This window comes from Polyodon spathula, chromosome 19 (genome assembly GCF_017654505.1).
Source record: "Polyodon spathula isolate WHYD16114869_AA chromosome 19, ASM1765450v1, whole genome shotgun sequence".
NCBI classification, from domain to species: Eukaryota; Metazoa; Chordata; class Actinopteri; order Acipenseriformes; family Polyodontidae; genus Polyodon; species Polyodon spathula.
Window position 1 is genome coordinate 10,213,160 of NC_054552.1, and position 27,401 is coordinate 10,240,560.

Below are 27,401 nucleotides of genomic sequence, written 5' to 3' on the forward strand. Positions count from 1 at the left end.
TTGTGAAACTGATCTGCAATAGGGCGATGCAGCTTTTATATTTTACATAATTCAGTCATGGTGTTTCCTCATGTAGGGCTGCTTATTTACACCAATGTGCTGCATATTGCAGTTGTCCCCTTTTTTGTCCCCCCAACCCCCTCCCCCTCCCTTGTCTGTCACATTTGGTATTTTTTTCATCAGCATTACTGCAATGCCATTGTAAAGCTGTAATAGTGACACTGCTGTAATTTGATGGTATTTTCAGGTTATCGCAGGATAAAATTTCTTTAAAAGAGCTACAACGCAATGTCTGCTGAAACTTCACATAGGGAGTCAGAAAACAGGCTTGTACGGGCGGCTTCTGGTAACATTTGAACCAAGCAAATACAACTCGTCTACTCTACTGTGCAGCAATAGTTTTGGGCCAGGTAAGCATGTCAGTCTGTACGTGGACTGAATTAACTGATGCCCAACAAAACGTGCGGGTCTGGAATATTGGTGGTATGTTAGAATTCCCCATGAGATCACTTCTCAGAACTTACCTTAGAAGACTGTTAATACTTCTTTTAGAAGAAACATGCCTCACAAGCTATAGGTACTGTACAGCTGTGGCCAAAAGTTTTGCATCACCCTGTAGAATTAACTAATTTTGCTTCATAGTCAAATGAAACCTACTGAATAATGATACATTTAATATATTGAATTACATACCACTTTGTAGTTTTCCACTTAACGAAAAAATGACATTGAAAAATATGACATTTCGAAATCTAACGTGCAATACTGTACTGCTATTATGGTTTCCGGTAAACTTTTGCAATATCATTTTATAGTTTCTTTGATTACATGATGTTTAATAAGATAAATTATGTTCATATAGTTTCAATCCTAAAATTATAGGTGCTGCAAAACCTTTGGCCATAGCTGTACCTAAGACCTGGTCACATTCCATTGCACTCTTTGTAAAGTAGTGTCTCCTACCCTCTCAATTCTGTCACTGCATTATTTCCAACTGTGTCTGTGATTTAAATATTGGTTACTGTTGACTCCTTTTAAGATTTTGACTCAAGTCATCCCCACTGTAAGCCATCTTCATTCTAGGTTGAATAGATTTGATTCCATCAACCAGTCTTCATAGCTTATATCTTAAACCCATATTTTGGGATTATTCAAGTACAGTGTTTTAGACCTTTTTATTACTACTCACAAATTAAGCTTTTTTTGGTTTCAATTTTGATTGAATATTTCTAGGCCTGAAGCATGCATTATGCATTCTGATCTGTCCTTTCAGAAAACTTTCGTAATTCTTGCGATACGGAATGCGAAGGCGAGAGAGTCAGAAAGAATCTTTTTAGTGTACATCGCCACGTTTTGGTAGTTTTAATAAGTGAATATGTCAAAGAGAAAAGTTAGGTTATTGACCATTTCATTTGAAATCCATTCTGATCTCTTCTTGTTGCAGGTGACATAGTGGGTTTATATGATTCAGAAGGAATTGGTCCTTCCTCCCAGCATCCTGCCACTGTTGTTGTGACTTGTGTCACACAGAGCTTCCTTTCCGTTGCCTTTGAGTCCAGTGATGGCCTGAGTCTGGACAACGAGCACCCCTTCAATTTGTTAAAGCTGGCCAATGATGTCACCTACAAGGGACTGAAAAAGTAAGTGCATCACTGAATCGAACTAAAACCAAGGCATATGTGCAATTCTTAAAAACCTTTTAACAGTTCTAGTGTCTTTTAAATATGTGTTTTACATTTACTTACTGTTTTGGTTTTTGCAATTTTTGTAACTGGTTCTGTTGCTCCAGTTTTGAATATTTCCTTAGCTTTGCGCCTCTTCCATTCAAATCATTTCACAATGTCACCTTGCAACTCTGCTAACCCCGCCTACTATCTGTCTGTATAAATATAGTGGGGGGTGGGAGGCTTACAGAGAACACATCATCACAAGACTTGATTGGAAGGCTGTTCAGTCCAGGCACTCAAAGCTGGAACAACAGAACGCAGAACCACTCAGAACACATTCAAACAGCATAGGCTAGTAATAGGAAATACATAAAACATAAGTAAAAAAATAAATAAATAAATAAATAAATAAATAAATAAATCAGTTATTTACTCAACTACATGTGCATTATTCTATTTGGGTGTCCTTCATCCTTCCACATCCAGAAGATGCAATAAATGGGTTTCATCCAGTTAATTTATTAATGTTCTGTACTGTACAGCTGGGTACACAATTATGAACCCCTGCAGCAGTCTGAAGGTGGTAATAAATGCAAATCATATTTTAAGGACTTTGCAATAAAACACATTGATTGGCGTAACCCCTGTTGGCCCACCTCCACCTGAGCTGGAATTTAAGCTCTCTTTTAGATCAGGGAAGCGCAACAAAAAATGTAAACGGGATTGCAATAGGAGGACAAATATAAAAGAAAGGAAACATAATACAGCACATTGAAATTAAACTGCTTTCTCTATAGCCTGACCACACCAGAGTCTTGTTTTGAACTGCAGCTAAATGCTCTTTCTCCAGTGCTTGAACCAGTACAGTGCTGGCAAGCTTCTAATCTGATTGGGGTCCTGTTCGGCTATTCAGAGCCAAGTCCCTGCCAGGGAACAAGTGAGCAACACTTATTTTAGCCTTTCAAATATTAAAAATATGTGTTATCTATCTGTAACAAGCCTCATGAATATTAAATACAATGATAAAACTACTACTTTCTAGTACCCAATCACTTCCTGTGCTACATGCAAGTCAAGCTACAGCTGATCAACAGAGCTGGAAGGGAATAGGAAGCACTATTTTAAATGTTGTAAGTAGTGTTACTATGGAAAGAGCATTAAAATGATAATGGTTACTATTTCACACAGCTTTAAGTCCTGAAGAATGCCTGTTTTATAATTGCAATACAGTTTAACTGTTCAGGATAGCTGTTGATGTCTATCAGTTCTGTGATACTGTCAAACTGTGTTGTATGCAAAAAAAAAAAAACCCAAAAGAAAAAAAACACAAGTATAAGCTTTGTGAATAGGAGCGGATGTTACTGTTAAAGTGGTCAACATACAATAACATCATTCTAACCTTTTTTATTTTTTTTAATAGAAACGCTAGGCCTGTATAACAGCTCTCTGGATGAGTCGCAGAAAGAAGCGGTTTGTTTCTCGTTGTCTCAGAAGGAACTAGCAATAATCCATGGCCCTCCAGGTACAGGGAAAACTACCACAGTGGCTGAGCTGATACTGCAAGCCGTCAGACTGGACCTAAAGGTGAGCCTCTTCCCTCCTGACTGTGACAAACACACACACCCCCATCTCTCACTGCTGTAAATACAAAACCAGAGCATCATTATCATGAAAAAGAAGATAACCATGTGCTAATGTCCAAACCAATTTCTATCACAACTGACTAAATATTCCTCTACATATATGTAGAAGCATACTTATGATATACAGACTGCCTGACAGCTAAGAATTTGCATAGCAAGTCTCATCACAGTACATGAGTACGCCTGTCTCCAGGGTTTGATTGGGAGGTTGAAACAAGTTAAATAATTCAGTGAAACTTTATCCTTAATATTTTAGCATTAATTGTCTTGTGTCATATTCCAGTTTAAAAGACAAATATATTTCAGTCATGAAGATGCGTCTTTACTGTGTTGTGTTTATCATGCAAATTATTTACCAGAGCTGTATTTATTAATGTAAGACAGTAGAATCGACTGCTCCATTTATATCCTACAACATACAGACTCAATTGCATCATAAAGGCTTTAGTTTTGAAACCTCAGCACAGCTCAGCCTCCAGCCACTGACTGAAACTGACATTGACCAGCACTTTCAAAGTAACTTTCTATATAATTTCATAATAATAATGATATTATGGCTATATTGCGTTGAAATACACTTTAATTTTTTTCTACAATGATTTCGGGTGCCGTTTTTTAAAACTTTTTTACAAGCTTAAACTTGTTGCGTAATTGCTATACTTTAGAGGTTGGTTGTGTGTTACCCTCACTAATATAAACGGCCCTCAACTGGGTCGTTTATCCACTCAGGAGTCAGTTTCATTTGTTGTTAACAGGCATCAACCACCTTGTTATTGCAATGCACTGCATTTAAATCTGCAAGCAGTGGCACCCCCAGAATATTATCTCTTGACATTCAGAACTGTGGTTGCTTATTTTCTTTTACTGCTTAGTAAATAGCTTGGTGTTCCCATGGAGATTCCTGCTTCTTTTCTTATTACTACCTTGCAGGCAAATGTGAAATCTAGCAGACATGTGTAGTGCTTTAGCTGCTGTCCTACACCACTTCAGTACCTTCCAGTACAAATACAGTAAAGAATAGGGCAGTCATGAACTACGGTGCAAGCTGTGTTTCAGAAGCAGAGCTATAAAATATCCATTTTTAAATAATGAATAATTGATGTAAGGTTCTTGTAATGGGTCTCATAAACCTAATAATTTTCTTTCCTGTTACTGTATTAGCACTAGGGATGTCTCTATTCACCCTTTTCTTCTGATGAAGATACTTAATTGCTTTTATGTCTTTTACAGTTTGTTAAATTACAGGGAGGGTCTAATTCAAATGATTCAACAACAAATAAGACGCCTATTGAAACCTTGATCCTGCAGTTAAGAGCCACCGCATGGAATCTGTTGAACCAACGGTCCCCCATATTGAGAGTGATCATTGTATTGGTTTGTTTAAAGAGCCCTTATACTTAATAACTTTTCCTTGTTATCCATGTTTTAAAGGTTCTTTGCGGTGCCCCGTCTAATGTTGCTGTGGATAACCTGGTTGAACGTTTAGCAAGATTTAAAGCAAAAGTGGGATGTTGTGTGTAGCAGAGATGTATGATAACTGTAAAGGTTGGTTCATGCTTAAGTCTTTGAAAAATACAAATCTGCCCAACACTCCACCTTGGGTAGCCAGACAGTCGCACAGCTAGAGGGAGAAGTCCTGAGTGACGGTCGTGCATTTGAAGGATGAGTCAGCCTTTAATACGTTTCCCAGTGGTGGCCAAACTTAGCAGTTCCAGCCCTTTTCTAAATTGTTTACTTGAACCAATTCAACTTCAGCCCAGCCTTTAAAATAGTTAATTATTTTACTTGTTAAACTTTGGAATGGTCCTCCAGGACCTCCTGATTCAAACACCCTTACACTCTGTGTTAGTTTACCACAAAACTCGGGGTTACCGTTACTGACGTCGGTGACTTATCAGTGTGAAAAATAAATAAATAAATAAATAAATAACCTGGTCTCAGTCACTAAGAATTTGCTTTACTAAGTTTGCTTCATCTTAAAAAAAAAAAAAATCAAATGAAAACAACAAATATGTTGTTTGAGGTGTTTGTCTGTTTTTTTAAACATTGCTATCTTTGTAAGTAGGTTGAACTGTAATTTTAATTGCTGACACCTACAGGTAATCTTAAAGCAAGCTCAGAACAAGGTAAAGAGATGTATAGAAAAATGTCAGTCATCAAAAGTAATACAAATTGATTTTAAAATGACATTTGAAGCTACATTTTAATCAATTCCTCAGTGTCTAGTTTTTGTAGAGATGTAGAGTTGCTGGCATTTTGTTATTTCTGCTTCTCACAATCCTACTTTTTATGTGACTTCCCCCATCCCCCTTTCAACAACAGACGCTCTTACTGTCTGCCAGTTCAGGGTGAGAAGGTGTCATTGTGTAGTCAAATGAAGTATCAAGCCTTAAACACTTGGTGAAGAAGAGGAAATCAGACAGGCTCTCCTTTGATACTCAAGGCTGTAGATGAGTCTCACTTGGAGGTGTAAAAGTTAACAGCTTTTGATTTAGAGCACACAAGACATAGAACAGAAACTGTAGAAAATATAGAAGAGACAAAAAACTGGATGATTGAATTGGGGACTAGTTCATTAATCCCAGTAATATTTCTAAATCTGATTTTGCACAGACCTCATTGTACAGTATGTAATATTATTAATAAGTGGTCCAATAAAGCAGTCCTAGGTGAAGTATTAGTAGGGTTAAAGATCCACCACTGATCAGCAAAAAAATCTTACATACTAATGCATAAAAAATGTTTGGTGACATTTGTCACTTGAACGGTTATACGTCTAGCATATTATTAAATGTTTAACCACTTTAGAGTTTATACGTTTTAAACGTTTAAAATTCCCATCCCAAATTGCAATGCAACATTTTTGTATTTGTTTAAGGCCAAAATGAAGAAGTCCCGTGACAAAGGAGACAGGAGCCACCTGCGCAGTGAGATCAAGACCCTTCGGAGAGAGCTAAGGGGGCGTGAGGAGACAGCCATCACGCAGATTCTCAAGAGAGCGGAGGTAGTGCTGGCCACTAGTACAGCTGTGTGTCCAGCTGTGCTTGGGCTTATTGAGAGCTTCCCTGCTGGAAACCCTCAATCCCCTTTCTCATACAGTATGTATCGACAGAGCAGGACAAAAATATTGTCTTTGTTTTGCTGTGTGATGCACTGCCTTTACGGGTGACCCATTTAGGTGGAATGAGGTTAAAAGTGCTATAGCTGCTTGTGTAAACAAACCTGGGTGTACATAGTGATAGACGATACATTTTTTTTTACCGATTATCGGCTAAAATTGGTCACGTTATAAGGAATATCTTAAGCCATGACCCATTTTTAGTAGGTCTTTCTCTTTCACACTTTTTTTTTTCACTTTTTAAAATAAAGCAGTATCACTGTTCTCTCACACAATTGATGGGGGTGAAATAAAGTACAATTCTGATGCCCAATTAAGTTTGTAAATAAATACAGTAATATATTTGATGTCCAGTTTAATTACACAGCACTTCACAACACCCTCCAGTATCTGTTTATGGACAAATCAGCTGTATACAGGTAGAGGAACAAAACATCTCTGTAGAGTGGCACTGACCTTTATAGCATTAGATTACTGCTGATAGCACCATTATCAGTAATCATTTTTAGTACAATAAATAGTCAAATGATCGAAATAAACATGATTATGTCGTGAAATATTGTACATCGGTTGAAGCGCTTTTGTGTGTGGCTGCCTGTTCGCCCCTAGCACCTGCCCTGTTACATACAGCATACTCCCTGTGCTGGAATCAGAAAGCTATTTACTCCATACCCTCATTAGCGTTATTTTTATCTTAAAGGAAAAGCAAAAAACACACCATTTACAATTCTATACAAATAAGCAACCCTAGAAACCTCTAAATTTAAATGAGTTGTTTATTTCTGATTTGATTACTTTATTGGATGTGTTTTTGCTATTGAAAGAAAATTGTGCAAATTAAGTTTTAGAGTAATCAACATTGAGAATCTAGCCCTCTTTCTTGGTATCTTTCCAGGATAATCTTTTGGAAACAAGATGAGACATCTCAATGAGCTTTAACCTGGTTACTTTGTTATCCAACACCCTCCCTGTCTTGTGTTTTTTGCTGTTCACTGACAACTAAGTTAACAACGTCAACCAACCTCTTCAACACAATGGAGTGATTCTAACAGAACTATGGATCTTGATGCTTTCATCCGAGATTTAAAACCAAAAAGCAGACATTTATTGCATGCTACTTGGCAGAATGATGCTGAAATGAATAGAGGGTGTCAGTACTCCCTGTGTTTGAGTAACTTTCACATTGCAATATGTGCAAACACACTCCTATCTGGCTTATGTTTGTTACCCAGGTGCCTCTGCTGATGTCCCTCTGAAGCTGCTGCCAAATGATTACTTCAACATCGTTGTGATTGACGAGGGTGCATAGGCGCTGCTGGATTCCACTTCTCAAGGCCCCCAAGTGCATCCTGGCTGGAGATCACAAGCAGCTTCCACCCACCATCAAATCAGACACGTGAGCTCCGCATCCATACTTAGTTCCTGCTTGCTTTTTAAAATACTGTGCACTTCATTACATTAGAATACATGGGAGGGTGCTGTGCATTACGTGTTTGTTCTATTAAATCAAGAGAACAACGCCCCACTTGCATATAAAACTTCTCTTTTCTTTAACATGCTGGTATTGTTCTTTTGATCATGGTATCCTGCAGGAAACTGTTATAAGGGACTAGTAATGGACACGCTGTTGATGCAGATGAAATTGTGTTTTGTTATGTGCCTGGTTTGCTGCCAAAACTACTAAAAAACATATTTGCCCGTTCAATTAAAGGACCCAAGCCTGCAGTGTTCCAGCTCTATGTAAGCAATTGTTAGCTTGTAAATGTACAGGCAACTACAAAAGAATGCATTGGTACATATTTGATATGCAGTCAAGTATGTGCACATGAACTTTTAAACCCCACTTTTAGCTTATATTTATTAGTTGCCTATGCAAACTTTTCCTTGTTCTCTCTAGCATATTTTGTGTGTTCGCGTGTTCGTTGTGTGTTAAAGTGCAGCAAAACCATTCTTGAGGGAGGGTGTTCCGTGGGAAAAGTGCTACAGTCTGGATGCATCTGTTGTATGGTGTCCACAGAGTTCAGATTTTGTTCAGAAGTGTTATTTTGTCCTTGCCTGTCCCATTTGTCAAAAAGTAGATCACGTCAGTTTTAGGAAAAACATTTATCAAAGGCATGCAAAACAAAGATTCTTGCCACAAGAATAAAAAGCAGTTATTAAAAAAAAAAAACTTTATTTTGACATGTGTTGGCTGTTGCTTTTTTATTTATCGACTGTTTCTGGTCTCATCATTTATCGAGAGCTCATTGACAAGAGCTCATTGATTTGAGTCTGACATGCTGAACTGAGCTGGAGCATGTTTCCTAGCTGTTGGGATACAGTACTGCTGTCCTTAACCCTTCCCATTCAATTCAGTGGTCTGAGATGCTAACTGACTGACATGCAGTTGCTGTGCCGCCATAAAATGTCACTTTTAAAATCGGTGTTTAAGCTTTTTACAAACACAGAACATATGATTGTGACTGTAATCTAAGAGAAAACACTACAGTGCAGTGAGATCATATAAGTTAAGATGGGAAGTCACAGTTCTGTTGCAACTGGGGAGTTTATAACTGTTATCAGTTTTAGAAAAAACGATGTCCAATCCTGGTTACACACACATATGTACTGTGTATAACACTTTATAATTAAGATGGTTATTAATTGTGTTATACTTACTGTTTGTATTTTCTTAAGTAGATTGCTGGAAAAAAATCCACAGCCATTGCAGTTGCATATATCTTAAACTCACATCCATTTTATACTTCCTTACTTACGCCTGTTGCCCCGCCTGGGACATAGGCCGCCAACAAACGCTCTGCAGCCATCCCGGTCCTGAGCCAATCTCTCCAGCTGTCCCCAGGTGTGGCCTGTCCTCTTCAGGCCTCCAGGTCACGGCGCCATGTATTCCTTGGGGACCTCTCTTCCTTTTCCCCTTAAGGTTCCAGGTGAGGGCTTGCCTTGTGGTGCTGGATGCAGGCTTGTGGAGCGTGTGGCCGATCCATCTCCAGCGTCTTTGGAGGATCTCTTCTTCTGCAGGCTGCAGTCTTGTCCGCTGCCACAGTTGTTCATTACTAATTCTGTCTGGCCAGCGAATTCGCAGAATCCTTCTGAGGCAGGTGTTGATGAAAGTCTGGATTTTCTTCATGGTGGTGACAGTGGTTCTCCAGGTCTCGGCTCTGTAAAGTAAGACCGGCTTCACGATGGTGTTAAAGATCCTGATCTTGATGTTGACTGTCAGGTCTGTGGATCTCCAGACATTCTTCAGTTGTTGGAAAGCTGCCCTTGCCTTGCCAATTCGGGTTGTAACATCAGCATCTATCCTACCCTGTTTGTCAATGATGCTGCCAAGGTAGGTGAAGCTCTCCATCTCTTCTAGCGCTGCACCTTCCAGCCTGATGGGTGTGGTATTTGCTGTGTTGACCTTGAGGATCTTGCTTTTCCCCCTGTGGAGGCCCAAGCAAGCTGAGGTTTCCGCAACGGTGCTGGTCTTTTCCTGCATCTACTGCTGGGTATGGGAGAGAAGGGCCAGATCGTCGGCGAAATCAAGGTCGTCCAACTGTGTTCAGAGAGTCCATTGGATGCCATTCCGCTTTTGGGTTGATGATGACTTCATAACCCAGTCTATCGCGAGCAGGAACAGGAAATGCGACAGCAAACATCCTTGTCTCACTCCTGTCCTTACTAGGAAGGCGTTGGTGAGTTGCCGGCCATGGACCACCCTGCAGGTCATCCCCTCGTAGTAGTTTTGGATGATGTTCATGATCTTCTCCGGCACACCATAGTGTCTCAGCAGCTTCCAGAGTGTCTGTCTGTCTACGCTGTCGAATGCCTTTTCACAGTCAAAGTTGACGTAGAGGGGCGAGTTCCACTCCAGTGACTGTTCCAAGATGATGCGCAGCGTCGCTATCTGGTCAGTGCAGGATCTATCCTTGCGAAAGCCAGCCTGCTGATCTCGGAGCTGGGGGTCGACCTCGTCCTTCATCCTGTTCAGTAGGACTCGGTTGAACACCTTTCCTGGGATGGACAGCAGCGTTATCCCTCTGTAGTTGGAGCAAGAGCTGAGGTCGCCTTTTTTTGGGAGCTTGATGAGGTAGCCCTCTTTCCACTCTGAAGGAACTTGCTCCTCTTCCCAGCTCTGGCTGAAGAGTGGGTAAAGCATCTCCACGCTGGTCTCTGCCAGTCTTCAGCGCCTCCGCCGGAATGCTGTCTGGTCCTGCAGACTTGCCGTTCCTTAGTTGCTTGATGGCCATGCGGATCTCCTCCTTAGTAGGTATACTGCAGTCGATCGGCAGGTCGCTATCAGCCTGCTGGATATCCGGTGGTTCCTGTGGAGCTGGTCTATTCAGCAGATCCTCAAAATGCTCCACCCATCTATTCCTCTGCCCCTCTTCATCTGGTATTGTCCTCCCTTCCTTGTCCTTCATGGGTCTTTCTGGTTTGCTGAACTTTCCTGACAGCTTCTTGATGGTGGCATACTGGTCCTGCATGTTTCCCTGGTGAGCTGCTTCCTCTGCTTCTGTTGCCAGTGACTCCATGTAGTTGCTCTTGTCTTTCTTGATGCTTCTCTTGACGCTTCTGTTCACTTCAGAATACTCTTCTTGTGCCTTGGCTTTTCCAGCTCACGTGCGACTGTTGTTGACTGTCACCTTCAAAGTTTCTGCAGACATCCATTCCTTTTGGTTGTGTTTCTTGAGGCCCAGGACTTCTTGACAGGTTGATGATACTGCCTTTACTCCTTGCCAGTTCTCGTCGATGGTCTCTTCCTCTAGCAGCTCTTGTAGGACCTGAAACTTGTTGGAGAGTAAGATGGTGAACTCTTCTAGCTTGGTTGGGTTTTTCAGGAGCATGGTGTTGTAACGCTGGCATTGGTTGGTCCCTCCTATCCAATTCCTCTTCAACTTGAGCTGCAACCAGGCAACAAGGAGATGATGGTCTGAAGCAACGTCTGCTCTTCGTTTGACACGTAAATCCTGAAGATCTTCTGAACTTCTTCCCCATGCACACATGGTCAATATGGTTCTCCGTCGACAGGTCTGGTGATACCCAAGTTGCCTTGTGTATCCTGTGATGGAAGAAGCTTCCTTCGATGACCAGGTTGCCTGTGGCGCATAGGTTGGCGAATCGCTCCCTGTTGTCATTCATCTCACCCAGCATCTGCTGCCCCATGACCTCCTCATAGCCCCTGTTGTCTCTGCCAATCTTGGTGTTGAAGTCACCCGTGACGATGATGATGTTCCGTCCTGGGCGGTCCTGTACAATGGTAAGCAGTCTGTTGTAAAAGTCCTCCTTGTCCTCCTCTTCACTGTCATTCGTTGGTGCGTAACACTGGATGACGCCCATGTTGATCCTCCTCTTTTTGGTGCGGAAGGAGGCTGTGACGATCCATGGGCCATGTGCCTCCCACCCAATGAGCGCTCCCTGGGCTGTCTTGGATAACATCAAGGCAACTCCCTGGGTGTGCGGCGCATCTTCTTCCTCATCCCCCGAGAACAGCAGCAACTCCCCTGTGGCAAGCCTCCTCTGACCGGAACCAGTCCATCTTGACTCACTGATTCCAAGGATGGCAAGGTTGTAATTCCTCATCTCGGCAGCCACTTGTGCAGTCTTTCGTGTTTCGTACATGGTGCGCATGTTCCATGTTCAGATGGTGATGGTGGTCCTGGTGGAGATGATGGTCATTGGCCTGGCAGCTTCCAGAGACTGGCTTTTACTATCCGGCGTCATAAAACCTCCAGCTGGAGATCCGTCCTCTCCCAGTACCGAAATGTTTGATGTATCTGTTGGTGTTTCTGAAGCAGTGGGTTTTTCTACGGGGAGGGGTCGCTAGCCCCTTGCCCAACCCTCCTCCTTTCTCATCACGGGCTTGGGACCGGCAATGGCGGAGTTCTCCATTTTATAGACCACAATTATTTTGTAGGTTGCACACTGATACAGCCCTCTAACACATGTATGTAACTGCCGAGGTTGAACTCTGCATTGGGCTTATATACAGCAGGGTTGGTACAGAGTATTTAGGTCTACCGCTATTTAAAGCAGACCTCAGAATTGAGTAGGATCAGAGGAACTTCATTTGCTGTTAGGTTGTAAAATAAAAACTTACAATGTAGTCAAGGTAGACTATATACAGTACATATATAACTGCTGTGATGGCTTGTGTTTGACTCTAATGTTAATTCCACAGGTTATATTACAATTCTGCATATCATATGAATAAGGGAAACTTCAGGGGGAGTGTGCACTCACTGTATTACGTATGTATTGTGTACAAGGCTGTATCTCTGGAGTGCGGTAGGGAAGCATTTGCACTGGTCACTGAAGCCCTGTTCAACACAAATATGCTTCCCCGGCTCAAGTCATTTCAGAAGCAATTTCAGCTGGAATACATTGGCATGTCAAGTGGTTACCTAAGCTGAATCAGTAAAAGAGAACACACGTGTGGTATTAAAAAGGAAATTTTAAATTAAATAATAGAAAACTACAGACACTATACAGTAAAACACCACCTCAGAGTATACATTCATTCAAAATCCATATGTGAACGTGAGACTGAACCTACAGCGCTGATAAGATTAGAAGAAAGAGATTATGAAAAATAGTAACCTGGAAGAAAAACTGAAGACACGTTGCTTTCCATATCAAAGTGCCCATTTCAGTCTATCATCGTAGAAAAGTAAAAAAAGCCAGAGGAAACTTTGCTTCTCCCTCAATTCATTTGTGCTGTCCTGAATATCTCTTTGCAATGCTGTTGGCTTACTTCCACAATGTAATAATTTCAAATTCAACTAACAGTCTCAAATTCTACCCTCAAAGTGGAGAAGTTAACTGCAGAGATATCAATTTCGTCATTCACACCTTTTCCATGCATTTAGTTAAAACAGCTGCAGTGACCGTTATAATAGTATGTAATATTAAAAAACACTAAGCAATGTAACATATAGTAGCAAGCACACATTGGTTTCATGCAGTAGATGAGGGAAGCCATTTCTGGTGCTTTACATCTGTCATGACTTTACTGTGCCACCAGAGGGCACTCCAAGAGCTTTTTAATACCACAGAGCAGACCCAAAACTCATGTTATAGTTAAAGAATATTTAAAGTGTTTTTAATAATGAAATAGTGTGCTTGTCATGCAACTGTTATGGACTGTTGTTCTCTTAATAGCCAAGAACAGTTTCATGAACAGAAACCTTTTTTTTTTTTTCCTTAAAAATGTAAAGCTTAACTATAACTGTTGTGTTCATCTGTGGATTTGTAATACTGCTGATATGGTTAGTGGGTTGCAGCAACATGATTTGAATTGTGCATTTTCAAATTGGGTTGAAAAAAAACGGGTTTAATTGATAGGAAAAAAAAAAAAAAAGTAGTTGGTGCCACACTTCATCATGTCCATTTCAGCTATGTAGTAGAAAGTGCTGCTTTTGCACATTGCAGAAAGCTTCACTGCATTATTCAGCCTCATTTCCATTCACCTCTCTAGATGAATCCGTTAAAGAACACAGTGAGTTAGTAAAGATCGGTGTGTGAAAGTGCATGGTTGGTGGTTTGCATCAAGGCCTTCCTATTCAATTCAATGATCAATGAAAGCTATTTTATTGTAGCTTTAATCGGATACTGTTGCAGGTATACAATTTATTCCTAGCAGTCACTTGCACTAACAATAATAAAGAGTTATGTGAAAGCTGCACTAAAGTAAAAATTCAAGCTGTTTCTACTTCCCTCCGTCTTCCAATCATATGTCAGTGTCATATTGCAACAAGCTAAATTTAATTTCACCTAGCTTGTGTCTGAGAAAATAATGATGTGTGGATCTTGGAATAGACTTTTGGGGATTCTGATATGCAGGTACTTTAGAAAGACGGTTGAATATTGCTTCTAGGTAAAATGAGTCATGTCAAGATGTAGACATGATTCGTGTTCGCGCTTTTCTTCCAGAGGGTCATGACGGTGCTTGTCTGTGAAGATAAGAAAGCTAGCAATTTCTATTAGAGCATCAAAAGTTGGAGATCATAATTATATAGAAAGGTTTCCAGCCAGTTCCTAAACAGCAAGTAATAAAGTTTGAAGTAGGACAAAAAGTTGCAATATGTAGCATGCATTTTGATGCAAGTTGGCTGTCCCTCCAATTACAAATGTATTAAATGCAAGCTGCATCTCCCTGTTGCAGTCCGATCTGCTGGAGAGGCTACTTTGCATTAATTTTTTGATGAGCGTTCCATCTTAAAACAACTTCGTGTCTTCAGTATGTTTAGACTTATGAGATGTTATTAATATTAAAAGGCAATGTTGCTGACATTTAAAAAATTGATGCAGTGTATTAACAATTACCTTAAAAGCTGGCTTACAGTACATAGGACTCAGTGCACATGGTAAAAAATAAGAATGTGGCAAATCTACGTCATGGTAGTTTCATCAAAGGTTTGACAACTTAAACATTAAATGTTTCGTTTTTGGTCATCATATGTAGACACAGTTCCCGCCATCTCTCTAGACCCTTGTCCTGTATCACTGTGTGGGCCTGAAGGAAATGAAGCTGGTAATCATGATGGATAAAATCTAACATTATGGAAAGGAGACAGACAGTAATGACTATGTAGTTTGTAGTGGAGTACTAGTTTTTTATACGGCTTGTAACCTCAGAACTTTCATGCACCATTGATCAAATGATCAATCTCCAGGTCCATTACTGGGTGCTAATGGATCTGAAAATATGTAGTGATGTGAACTATCTTGTGAACTACATCAGTCAAGGTACATAATCACAGACATGATCAATGATCTGCTTATGGTCTGTTTAGAATTATTAGGACATGGAAACCACCACCTTGGTCCAATAGAGAAGCTTGGAAAGGAACTTTCAAATGTTTGCAGGTACTAACCAACAGCTGTTTTAGTCTCCTTTAATCCATATTGATATTTCATTGGAATAAAGCCCTCTGTCTGCTGCTGATTTCAGACATTTTTATTCCTGTAATATTGCGTCAAATTTCATATCCAAATAGCATATAATAATAATCTTTATATAGCGCCTTTCATAGTGGATCGCCATCACAAAGCGCTTTATAAGAGACTAGGGTGTGTGAACTATGCATCAGCTGCAGAGTCACTAACAACAACATCTCACCTGAAAGACGGAGCACAAGGAGGTTAAGTGGCTTGCTTAGGGTCACACACTGAGTCAATGGCTAAGCTGGGATTCGAACCGGGGAGCTCCTGGTTACAAGCCTGTGTCTTTAACCACTGGACCACACAACATCGGTTACCATATGATCATTGCAATCATTGGACTGTGTTTTTTTTTTTTTTTTTTTTTTCCAGTAGCATGCAATCAGCTAAATTGAGTGATGCTATTGAAGGCTGAGTACACTGGTATTGATGTTCTCAATAGTATACTGTCGTGAAGAGCAGTCCAGAGACAATAGCCTTTTGACTGTGGAATGGGTACATTAAAGTCCAGTGGAAGTCCACAGCAGCAGTTGACTTAAGTGCAAGCTAATGGTAGACAATTATAGGATAATTTACTCAGAACCACTGAGAATGGTTTAGAAAATCATAGAAAGGCAATAAGGATGCATATGAAAACATAGCAAGATATTTTTTCACTTAAGAGAATCAAAGCTAATTTACGGTCATGTAGAAAATAAGAGCTGGGGGGGACAAGCTCATCTAATTGCTCTCAATGGATCTTTTTCCAGCGCGACACATTTACTGTTGAATATGATCTTTCTTGAATATACTGTTGAATATGATTCAGTGTCTGTAGGTCATGTGGTAGTATTTGAGCAAAATCCATTTTGCTTTGCTGTCAGACATCGATGCGCCGATATTAATGAATGATAAAACAAAAATGCTTTGCCAGCATTATGCTTTTGCCTTTCAGCTTTATCAATGCTTACTCACTTATTGAACAATCTCTGTGTTACCAAGGTTCACACATCAAGCGCTCTGGGCTTAGAATCTTAATTATAACTATAATTCACCCTTTTTAATATTTTAGTATTAACTTTTTACTACAACATAACATCTCCATTCTGCTGATCCCTGGCAAATGTAGCAAACTGACTTGCGTCTCATCTGTTTTGTGAGCCCTGTAAGGGATGATATATCTGTCATGTATCTGATGAATGACAGGCCAGCCCTCTTCACTTCCAGTATTGTTTCCAATGCAGAGCTGCTGCGAAGGGCCTCTCTCTGAGCTTAATGGAGCATCTCATACAGAAGTATGGAGACCAGTTTGTGAAGATGCTGACAGTGCTGTACCGCACGAATCACGCAATCATGCAGTGGGCCTCTGAACAGATGTATGATGAGAGATTGGCGGCCCACTCCTCAGTGGAAGGTCACATGTTGAAGTAAGTTGTGCAAATTGACTATCTTGAAGAAAAACGTGATACGGCTCTGGAATCTCATGGCTATCTTTACTAGGGTATTCTTTTTGTTCAGAAGCACTTTGTTTATAATTTTATTTTTCCATCATCACATTATGGAGCCTTATTAAAAATTAAAAGCACCCTGTGACCTCAGGGGAGCTCTCAAACATGTGTTGAAATATAGTGTGTACCTGTTCATCTATCCCACTGCAACACTCTGTCTTCAGTGGATGTAGACACATTTCTTATTTGTGGTATTTCTTACTAATTCATTTCATGGAGTGTTGCAAGGTTGCGCTTTGCAATGGCTCTGCCATGAAAGGCGGTATATACAAATAATTAGATTGCTTGATTGGTTAAATGTTAATGGTTACAATCTGGTACCTGGAGGGTATTTTATACCCATACAAAGTTGCTATTTGAAGGGCCCGAGCTTTAAAGCAAATATTCAGGGAGGTGTCAAATAATGTTGACTATCAAAAAACTGCTCAGAATAATAACCTTCCTGCAGATTTCCTACTACTTCTATATTGTTATCTTTATATGATTCCACTAGCTTCAAAAGCAATCCTGTAGTAAACCATATAGTTGTACAAATGTTTTTATTTACCACAATTTATTTATTTATTTATTTTTAATAATTTTGTGTAGTTGTGATCAAATCATTAAGCATCCTAATATGTAGCTTATATATTTTTTGTTGGCACAATAAGAGGGGAACAGTAATAATGTTAGTTAAGTCCATTAAAGATACAGTTCATGAGAGCATTCCTTTAAGGTGTGTGGTGAATGTAGTCTGTGTGGTATCTCTTGCTGTGGTTATTGTACTGTAGTCTAGTATCTCCTGCTGTGAGTATTAAACGGTTGTTTAACAGGGACTTGCCTGGGGTCATTCCCAATAAAGAGACCAGCATTCCTCTGCTGCTGATAGACACAGCGAGTTGCGGGCTCTTTGAACTGTAAGTGGAGTAGCAGTCTAAAGGGAATCCAGGTACGCTGTGTTGAAAATGCGTTGAGGTTGTATATCCCAGTTCAAGGGACATGCATTATGAAAATAAAGGTAATTTAAGAATAAAAGAAAACATGAATCACTTGAAATTGTAGCCTTTTTGTTGCCCATCTTAATTAAGTCTTAACCTTAACATTACAGCACAGTGGCAAATAGGGCCCATAGCGACTGTTCTTATTTAAGACAAAGAATATTCCGCAGTACTGGTTTGCCTGTGATACAAAGGTGTTGATGTGATCAACCTATACCCTACCGCCACAACTGTAATTTTTTCAGAGCATTTTAAAGCTCTTGGGAATCCTGGAGGGGTATAGGTAGACCAAATCAACTTGTAGTGTAGATACCCTGTTAATAGGGTTCATGACAACGATGGGCTTCCAGGATGGAACCAATTCAGTGTGACAAGTTTAAAAGGTTTAAATCGGAGAAATACGTGATTATTCATCAAAGATTACTGCCTCTAATTCATTCAAGGAGCTATAGAAGGCAGCATTCACAGTGTTTGCTATAAAACATCAGTAACAATGCAGTTACATAAGGTACTGTAGTACACGATGCATGCCAGAGATGCTAATTGCACTGCAGTGTAATAACTGTTGCTTTGCTGTGACCTGACTTTGGATTCTAATGTTGACTAGGTTGTAGTTTTCTCAACAAAGTACAAGTTAATCCGTTTTCTCTTTCCAGTTTATCCTTTAGAAACTGTAAGAGAAGAAGATGTCTGTTAGGGGTAACTTGTGGAATAGGAAACTGACAGTCCACCTCAGAAACTGGTAGCCAACTAATCGCACGTCTTTTGTGACGCATCTGTTTTCAGATAGACGATAGTGCAGTTGCGGTTGCTATCCATTAAAATATACAGTGACATTAATAAATGGTTTAAAAAATGTCCAAGCATTTTTAAATGTAGTACACAAACAGTGCTATCAAACAGTATGTTCACAAATAGATCACCTGCCGTTATCAAATACGTTATTTATTTTTAATATGGTATTCATTTTTGTTTGACATTAAACTGATAGGATATGAACCTAAAGGCAGTTGACATTTTAATAATTCAGAAACAGGTTTATTATTTCCATGAAACAGTAATAGTGCTGAAAGATAAAACAAGAATCATTTTTATTTTGAAAGAAATCTGTCAGATTACTTTGATTAATTAGTATTTTGTTTTTTCACACTCTACAAGGTGAAATTGTGGCAGCTCACATACAGGCATTGACCGAGGCTGATGTACAAGCGAAGGATATTGCTGTCATCGCTGCTTATTATCGGAAGGTGAGCGGTGTGCGGCAATAGAAGTCTTACTGTACTGGTTACGCTTTGAAATATTCATCATTGAGTAATAGTACTTAATAGAGACTGTACAGTACAACAGTATTGTAAATGCTGAGCTACACTAAGGGTGATCTTGGTAGAAGGAAGGCTTAAATGGCATCATTTTTGGATTTACAGTCTATATCAAATCAGGGCCATTGAGCAATACAGTGTTTCTTATCAAGCAAGTTTGTACAATTATAATCTATTTAATAGTTAACATTCCACTTACATAAAACAAAAACATGTCTAGATTACATTTAAAGAAAATCATAGTTAAAACGTACTGTATATCTAAACATGCTGCAAGTACATATCGTCTGGTTATGGTACATTTTCTGTGAGCATTGCGCTGATGAAGGGCAGGTTCTTTCTAAAGCTAGACATAGCTAAATGTGTTAATGAGGTGTCATAAAGGGCACTAGTGCGTAATCTGCTGTCTCCTAACACTCTTGTTTGAAAAGCAAGTTAAAAGATGTGTCTCTCATTAACACTGAATCCACACATTGTTCCTGAACAGCAGCACATTGGAAAACTACTTAAGAACCACCAGATCAGATTCTTAATTTAATATACATCTATATCTGAATACAGGGTTTCAAAGAAAAATAATGGTGCAGTTCTCATAGGCTGTCAATTGTTTTGTTTCGCATTGAGATAAATATAATATAACAAGATAGAATAAAGGCTTTAAACATATACCTACGTTAGTAGTAAGGATCAGCAAACTTCAAACAAAAGGTAGGACAAATAACACCAAGTACTGGTACTTCCAATAAACTACCCCAATTTCACTATCTACCCCTTACCTTTTCGGTTTCAGGGAGTGTGTGTTCCAAAGCATTTATATCAGTTCCACCTTATCACCTGTAGGTAAACAGGCAATATTAGTGGAATTGATATACATGCTATGAAACACACACTGCCAGAAAACATAAAAAACATCAGTTATATTCAAATTGGGCCCCTCTTGAACCTTTTGAACTGCACACTCTTCAATAACAAACGCATACTGTAATATGGTTTCGTGCGGCACTGTGGGATTTTTAGCTGATGAAAGATGTTCAAAACATCTTAAACATTTTTTACATGAATCCTTATTTTTTTCCAAGCAGTACATTCAGTGCTTAAGGATTAAGGCTTATGTTCCCATCAGTAATTTCTCGATTACAGTGTACTATTTAATATCCTGGCAGTTTTCAATACTGTGCTCTCAACACTGCAGCTTTACTTTGTTAGAGTACAGCTGGGAGAGTACAATAATAGAGAAACACTTTCTATCTTTGGCCTTGATTTTCTTCTCTTGTTTACCCGCAGGTCGACATGCTGAGACAACAGCTTTCCCACAAGCATGCTGAGCTGGAAATAAAATCTGTGGACGGTTTTCAGGGGAGAGAAAAAGAAGCTGTGGTGCTGCCCTAGTCCTATCGAACAGACTAGGTACGACACTGACTAAAGGCTGCCGCTGTTTTGTTATTGTGTGTGTGATCTGAAGAGATTACAGTGAGGGACTCCTGCTCTTTCATAATCAGTCAGTACCTCACTGAACAACAAAAGCATGTTTCACAGCAGGAGATATGTATTGTAGATTTAGTCACTACAACTGGGATTTAAAAACATTTTATTAGAGAATAGAACAGTTGACATGCACATGTATCACACAGAGGTAGGACTCCTATTGCATTCCAGGTTTTAATATGGTAAAGGTAATAAGCTCAGATGTGTCTTACTACTCGTAGTTCTCACAGTTCTTCAAGGAATCTGTAATCAATACTGTGTCTAAAGCTTTCACTCTTCCACATCTTGCTTTAAAGTTTTGATATGGATCTAGCTTATAGAAGTCGTAGTGCCCTAGTAGGTTTTAATAATATTGTTAAATATTGGTAATCCTTCAGGAAATATGTTACAATATTCATAAATACAAAACTAGAATGTTAGGTGAACTTTAGACTAATTTACCTAAGCCTTTTCATATTTATTTATCAATCAATCAATCTTATATTGCGCCTTTCATAGTGGACCACCATCACAATGTGCTTTACAAGATACAGTAAAATACAAGAAAATCCATAATACTTTAAGTACAGAGAAATGCATGATACATAACACACAGTGGAAAGTGCATAATACATTAAATAGTAACAGCAGCACAGCAGCTAATTTCAGATATCTGGGTTCGAGAGCATGGAAAGCAGGAGAGAACAGGTGGGTCTTGAGAGTTGATTTAAAGCGAGCGACGGTGGGAGCATCACGCACCAAAGCTGCGAGAGAGTTCCAAAAAGTCGGAGCCATGAAGGTAAACAAGCGTTCAAGTGTGGTGCACTTTTGCTTTGAGATAACAAGCAGGCCAGAGTCTGTTGACCTCAGCTTGCGGACAGGGACATAACGGGTCAGCAGGTTGAGGAGGTACTCGGGACCTGTGTGATGAAGGGCATTGTAGGTGAGCAGGAGAGTTTTGAAAATAATCCTGAACTTTACAAGTAGGCAGTGCAGTCTGTTTATAAGAATCACATCCGTCCCGGGTGTTTTGATTCTTATAAGCGTCTGATTCTTAAAAGCGGACCGATATGATTACTGCGGTGCAGAATCAAACTTAATATGAGAATGATAAAAGCTTGTTCCCTGGCTGCAGTTAATGGGTTGACCACTAGATGTCACGAGTCATGCACCCCCACGAAAAATCCACAGCTCCTTTCCTTAACGAATTATGGCTAATAGTCAGTTGGTAAATTGCTTGTTAAAGTTATCGACATCTTGATAGAAATGTGATGGGGATATAGAGGTGTAAGGAAGCAGAAGTAACAGGAGGGGACAAGAAGCAGCAAGGAAGCCAGAGAGAAACAGACCATAATAAGAGCATTAAGAGCAGCTGTGAGACTGCAAAGCCACTCAACTCACAAAGAGATGAAGCCGTGGAAGGCATGGCAATTAAAGACAGTTACGGAGAGTTAAAAGCCAGGATTTTAGACTATCTTAAAGACCCTAATAAGAAAAGGCTGGATTTCTCACCATTGCTGAACTCACACGATCGGATGTTGGTGCACCAGATTTCAGAAGAACTGGGGCTTGTACATGAGAGCACAAGGGGAGGGCAAGGAGAGATACATCACTGTTTCCACACCGCACACCTTTCAGTTGAATTCTAAGGGAAGCACAGAAATGAAAGTCCAAGAATCAGTCGAGAAAACCAAACAAGATACAGAAGAAAGGGAAAAGAAGGAAGTGCCAAAGGCTACTGAGTGTACAGCTAAAGTGGACACCAACGGACACCAAGCAAACGCACAGACAAAGTCCTCAAAGAAATCAAAAAGTGCCAGCAAGGGTAGGTGCAGTTTTACTAATGATGTGTATTTTAGTGTACACACTTTTTTAATGGAATGGAATGGTAAAACACAAGTTTGTCAAAACTGAACATTTTTAAGTGGTAGGAATGCTTTACAATCAATTTCACCATTACATGGTAATTTTAGTTAATTTGGTTCTTAGCTTGTAATGAAAGAAATTATTGTACATACTTTTTCAAATTCGACGCTAAAATTGTTAAATGTTGTGTCCTGATTCCCAATCCCTTCCTTTGCTGTAGGTCACATGATTTAATTACAGCTAGAGCATACTGCAGGAGTGAAATTGGGCAGTAGCACAAGAAGTGATGAGATACAAGGAAAAAGAAGAAATCTTTATCCTACTGTACAGCGTTGTATTTTAAATAGCTGCATATCCCGGATAAAAACACAGAAAAACAAATACAATCTTCAACACAGAAAATGTATTTTAAAGCCCTTGTTAGCACTTCTTTCATATCGATATTGCCATTGATTTGATGGCCACGCTGTGTGTCACATACATGCTTGATTGGCGGATTCTAATTGCAGTTTTTGTGTTTGTGTAGGAAAGGAATCCACTAAAGGGGCTGACATTGCTGCCTCTGCCACAGCTGATACAGATTTTGACGACCTCATTACTGCTGTTGTAAAAGCTGATGGCATCTGTGGATTTTCTAAGTGCAAAGCCAGTGTGCGGACAATGGGGCAGCACTGCATACACTGTAACAAGTATTACTGCCTCAGTCACCATATCCCAGAGGTAAGACTGGCCCTTTACTGGAGCCACTAGTCGATGAAAGGGCTGTCACACATAAAGCATTTAAAAACAATCCAGCCACCCAGTTAACAGATTCCACAAGGAAACCTCTGCTGTCCCACCTGTTTACATCTGCACAGGACCACTGGACTAGCTTTCATAGCTACATTTTCAAAATGTTTTCAGTTATTTTTACCATGCATAATTAAGCAATAAGACACAGAAAGGTGTTCGCTGGCATGAAATTTCACAACAACATATAGCTTGAAATGCTTTTTTGCCCATTCCAGAAGAAAATCCTTACTAGTAATAGTAAACACACACTTAGAGGTGAGGCTAAAGAGATCCAATCAGTGTACTTTGTGTACCAGAACCCCTCAAGTGCTATATGTACAGTTTTGATATCTTATATTTGTTATTATACATTGCAACAGAGTTTTAAACATTACTCCTGCAGCAGTTGGCTATGTACAGTAGAAAACTAGAAACCCCGCAGCAGTCTTTCTGACGGCTGTATTCAAAACACTGTCAACAGTATAATGAAAGGAAAATCAGTCAGATGTAATTATTTTTTATTTTATTGAGTACACCACAAACATTTGAACAACCAAAGCATGTGTGTGTGTATGTGTGTATATATATATATATACACAGTGGCTTTCAAAAGTATCCACCCCCTTGGACTTTTCCAAATTTTATTGTGCTACAACATGGATTCTAAATGGATTTAATTAGGAGTTTTTGCCACTGATCAACAAAAAACATCCATAATGTCAAAGTGAAAAATAAATTCTACAAATTGTTCTAAATTAATTACAAATATAAAACGGAAAATAACTGATTGCATAAGTATTCATCCCCTTTGCTATGACACACCTAAATAAGCTCTGGTGCAACCAATTGTCTTTAGAAGTCGCATAGTTAGTTGAATCGAGTCCACCTGTGTGTAATTAAGGTGTTTCACATGATTTCAGGTTAAATACACCTGTTTCTGGGAGGTCCCAGAGTTGGTTAGTGCATTTCCTAACAAAAACTACATCATGAAGATGAAGGAACATTCAAGCAAATCTGGAATAGGGTTCTTCAAAAGCACCAGTCAGGGGTAGGATATAAGAATATTTCCAAGGCATTGAATTTCCCCCAAAGCATAGTAAAGTCTATTATTAAGAAATGGAGAGAATATGGCACAACTGTGAATCTGCCTAGAACAGGCCGTTTAGAACAATTTGTAGATTTTATTTTTCACTTTGACATTATGGACTTTTTTTGTGTTGATCAGTGGCAAAAACTCCTAATTAAATCCATTTTGATTCCATGTTGTAACACAATAAAATGTGGAAAAGTCTAAGGGGGGTGAAAATGGAAATAAATAAACATCTGAACAGACATCGGTTTACAACATACTGTACATAAAACTGAAATGATAGCAATACATTCTCTGCAGTCAGTCACGTTGCTGTTTGTGTACTCAGACAGTCATGTCTTTTGTTAGCAATTTTAATACACACATCACTATACTCAAATTTAAGACGAAAGCCAATTGGGAAGAAAAAAAATGGTTTAAAAAGTGTGTCTTAAATTCCAAGGAATACTGCTTGTTAATAGCTTATGTGTAAACACATTTGAAATACAGTATATACCAGAGATTTTTTCCAGCTCCTTGAGAAAACCCTAATTATTTAATTTATCACAATGTAGTGAACTTGAAAGTATTCAAGAGACCTTCTGTAGTGGATATTTCATGAAGCTTTGCAATGGCCAAAACTAGTATCAGATTGAATGTTGTACCAGGCTTTGCTTCTTTAACAATCTCAGTCATTGAAATATCTAATTAGGCAAGCAGAGGCTGCAATTGTAAAGAAAAAAGATTGCCTGAGTGTAGAAATGAAACTGCAGTTTTCATGCAACTACAGTACCGCAAGTGCACCATTAATGTAAGCACTTAAGTGACAATTGAAAGCCTTCCATTTCATTGCTTTACTGAATGGAAAATTATTTGTCTGGCTGTTCTGCACGTTCATGGTTGTGGCAACAAGGCTAAGGCCCAGGCCCGCATGAGAATCAGCCGGGAAGGGGTGCTGTACGCAGGCAGCGGAACTAAAGACAAATCCATAGACCCGGCAAAAAAAGCATACATGAAGAGGAAACTGGACAAGAAACTAGATGATTTAGCAACGCAGAGGAAAACCAAAAAGAAGGAGAAGTGAAGTGGGATGTGATGTGCTGTTCCTGCACTTTCAAGGACAACGTATTTATTCTTCGTCTCCAGCTTGTACTGTATGTTGTACAGTGGCTTGCGAAAGTATTGACCCCCCTTGGCATTTTTCCTATTTTGTTGCCTTACAACCTGGAATTAAAATTGATTTTTTGGGGGTTTGTATCATTTGATTTACACAACATGCCTACCACTTTGAAGATGCAAAATATTTTTTATTGTGAAACAAACAAGAAATAAGACAAAAAAACAGAAAACTTGAGCATGCATAAGTATTCACCCCCCCAAAGTCAATACTTTGTAGAGCCACCTTTTGCAGCAATTACAGCTGCAAGTCTCTTGGGGTATGTGTCTATAAGCTTGGCACATCTAGCCACTGGGATTTTTGCCCATTCTTCAAGGCAAAACTGCTCCAGCTCCTTCAAGTTGGATGGGTTCCACTGGTGTACAGCAATCTTTAAGTCATACCACAGATTCTCAATTGGATTGAGGTCTGGGCTTTGACTAGGCCATTCCAAGACATTTAAATGTTTCCACTTAAACCACTCAAGTGTTGCTTTAGCAGTATGCTTAGGGTCATTGTCCTGCTGGAAGGTGAACCTCCTTCCCAGTCTCAAATCTCTGGAAGACTGAAACAGGTTTCCCTTAAGAATCTCCCTGTATTTAGTGCCATCCATCATTCCTTCAATTCTGACCAGTTTCCCAGTCCCTGCCGATGAAAAACATCCCCACAGCATGATGCTGCCACCACCATGCTTCACTGTGGGGATGGTGTTCTCGGGGTGATGAGAGGTGTTGGGTTTGCGCCAGACATAGCGTTTTCCTTGATGGCCAAAAAGCTCAATTTTAGTCTCATCTGACCAGAGTACCTTCTTCCATATGTTTGGGGAGTCTCCCACATGCCTTTTGGCGAACACCAAATGTGTTTGCTTATTTTTTTCTTTAAGCAATGGCTTTTTTCTGGCCACTTTTCCGTAAAGCCCAGCTCTGTGGTGTGTACGGCTTAAAGTGGTCCTATGGACAGATACTCCAATCTCTGCTGTGGAGCTTTGCAGCTCCTTCAGGGTTATCTTTGGTCTCTTTGTTGCCTCTCTGATTAATGCCTTCCTTGCCTGGTCCGTGAGTTTTGGTGGGAGGCCCTCTCTTGCCAGGTTTGTTGTGGTGCCATATTCTTTCCATTTTTTTAATAATGGCTTTAATGGTTCTCCGTGGAATGTTCAAAGTTTTGGATATTTTTTTATAACCCAACCCTGATCTGTACTTTTCAACAACTTTGTCCCTGGCCTGTTTGGAGAGCTCCTTGGTCTTCATGATGCTCCTTGCTTAGTGGTTTTGCAGACTCTGGGGCCTTTCAGAACATGTGTATATATACTGAGATCATGTGACACTTAGATTGCACACAGGTGGACTTTATTTAACTAATTATGTGACTTCTGAAGGTAATTGGTTGCACCAGATCTTATTTAGAGGCTTAGTAGCAAAGGGGGTGAGTACATATGCACGCACCACTTTTCCGTTATTTATTTTTTAGAATTTTTTGAAACAAGTTATTTTTTTCATTTCACTTCACCAATCTGGACTATTTTGTGTATGTCCATTACATGAAATCCAAATAAAAATCCATTTTAATTCCAGGTTGTAAGGCAACAAAATAGGAAAAATGCCAAATACTTTTGCAAGCCACTGTATGTCTTTGACAGAAGGCTGTATGTTTTGGCTTGAATCATGTGGACAGTAAAAACCAGGCACAATACACTTATTTTGCTTGCGTGGATTCTAATCGCTCGGTCTTTCATGTATTATTTTTTAGTAGTGGTGGGCAACAATATGAAAATTGTATATCGATATTGTGCACATTTATTTATTTATTTATGTGAAAAGCAATAACTTACTTTAACTTGGTGGCACTTTGCTTCACAAAATCCATGGAGAAAAACGTCTTGTTATTTTGTTTTACTTTTCCATCGTCAGCCACCTCAAAACCAAAATATTTCTATACTTCA

At 39.5% G+C, this 27,401-nt stretch overlaps 1 pseudogene; it reads left to right on the forward strand.

The window, feature by feature from the left end:
- The window catches only part of LOC121295013, a 43,906-nt pseudogene that overhangs the window by 1,025 nt on the left and 15,480 nt on the right, over positions 1–27,401 (forward strand).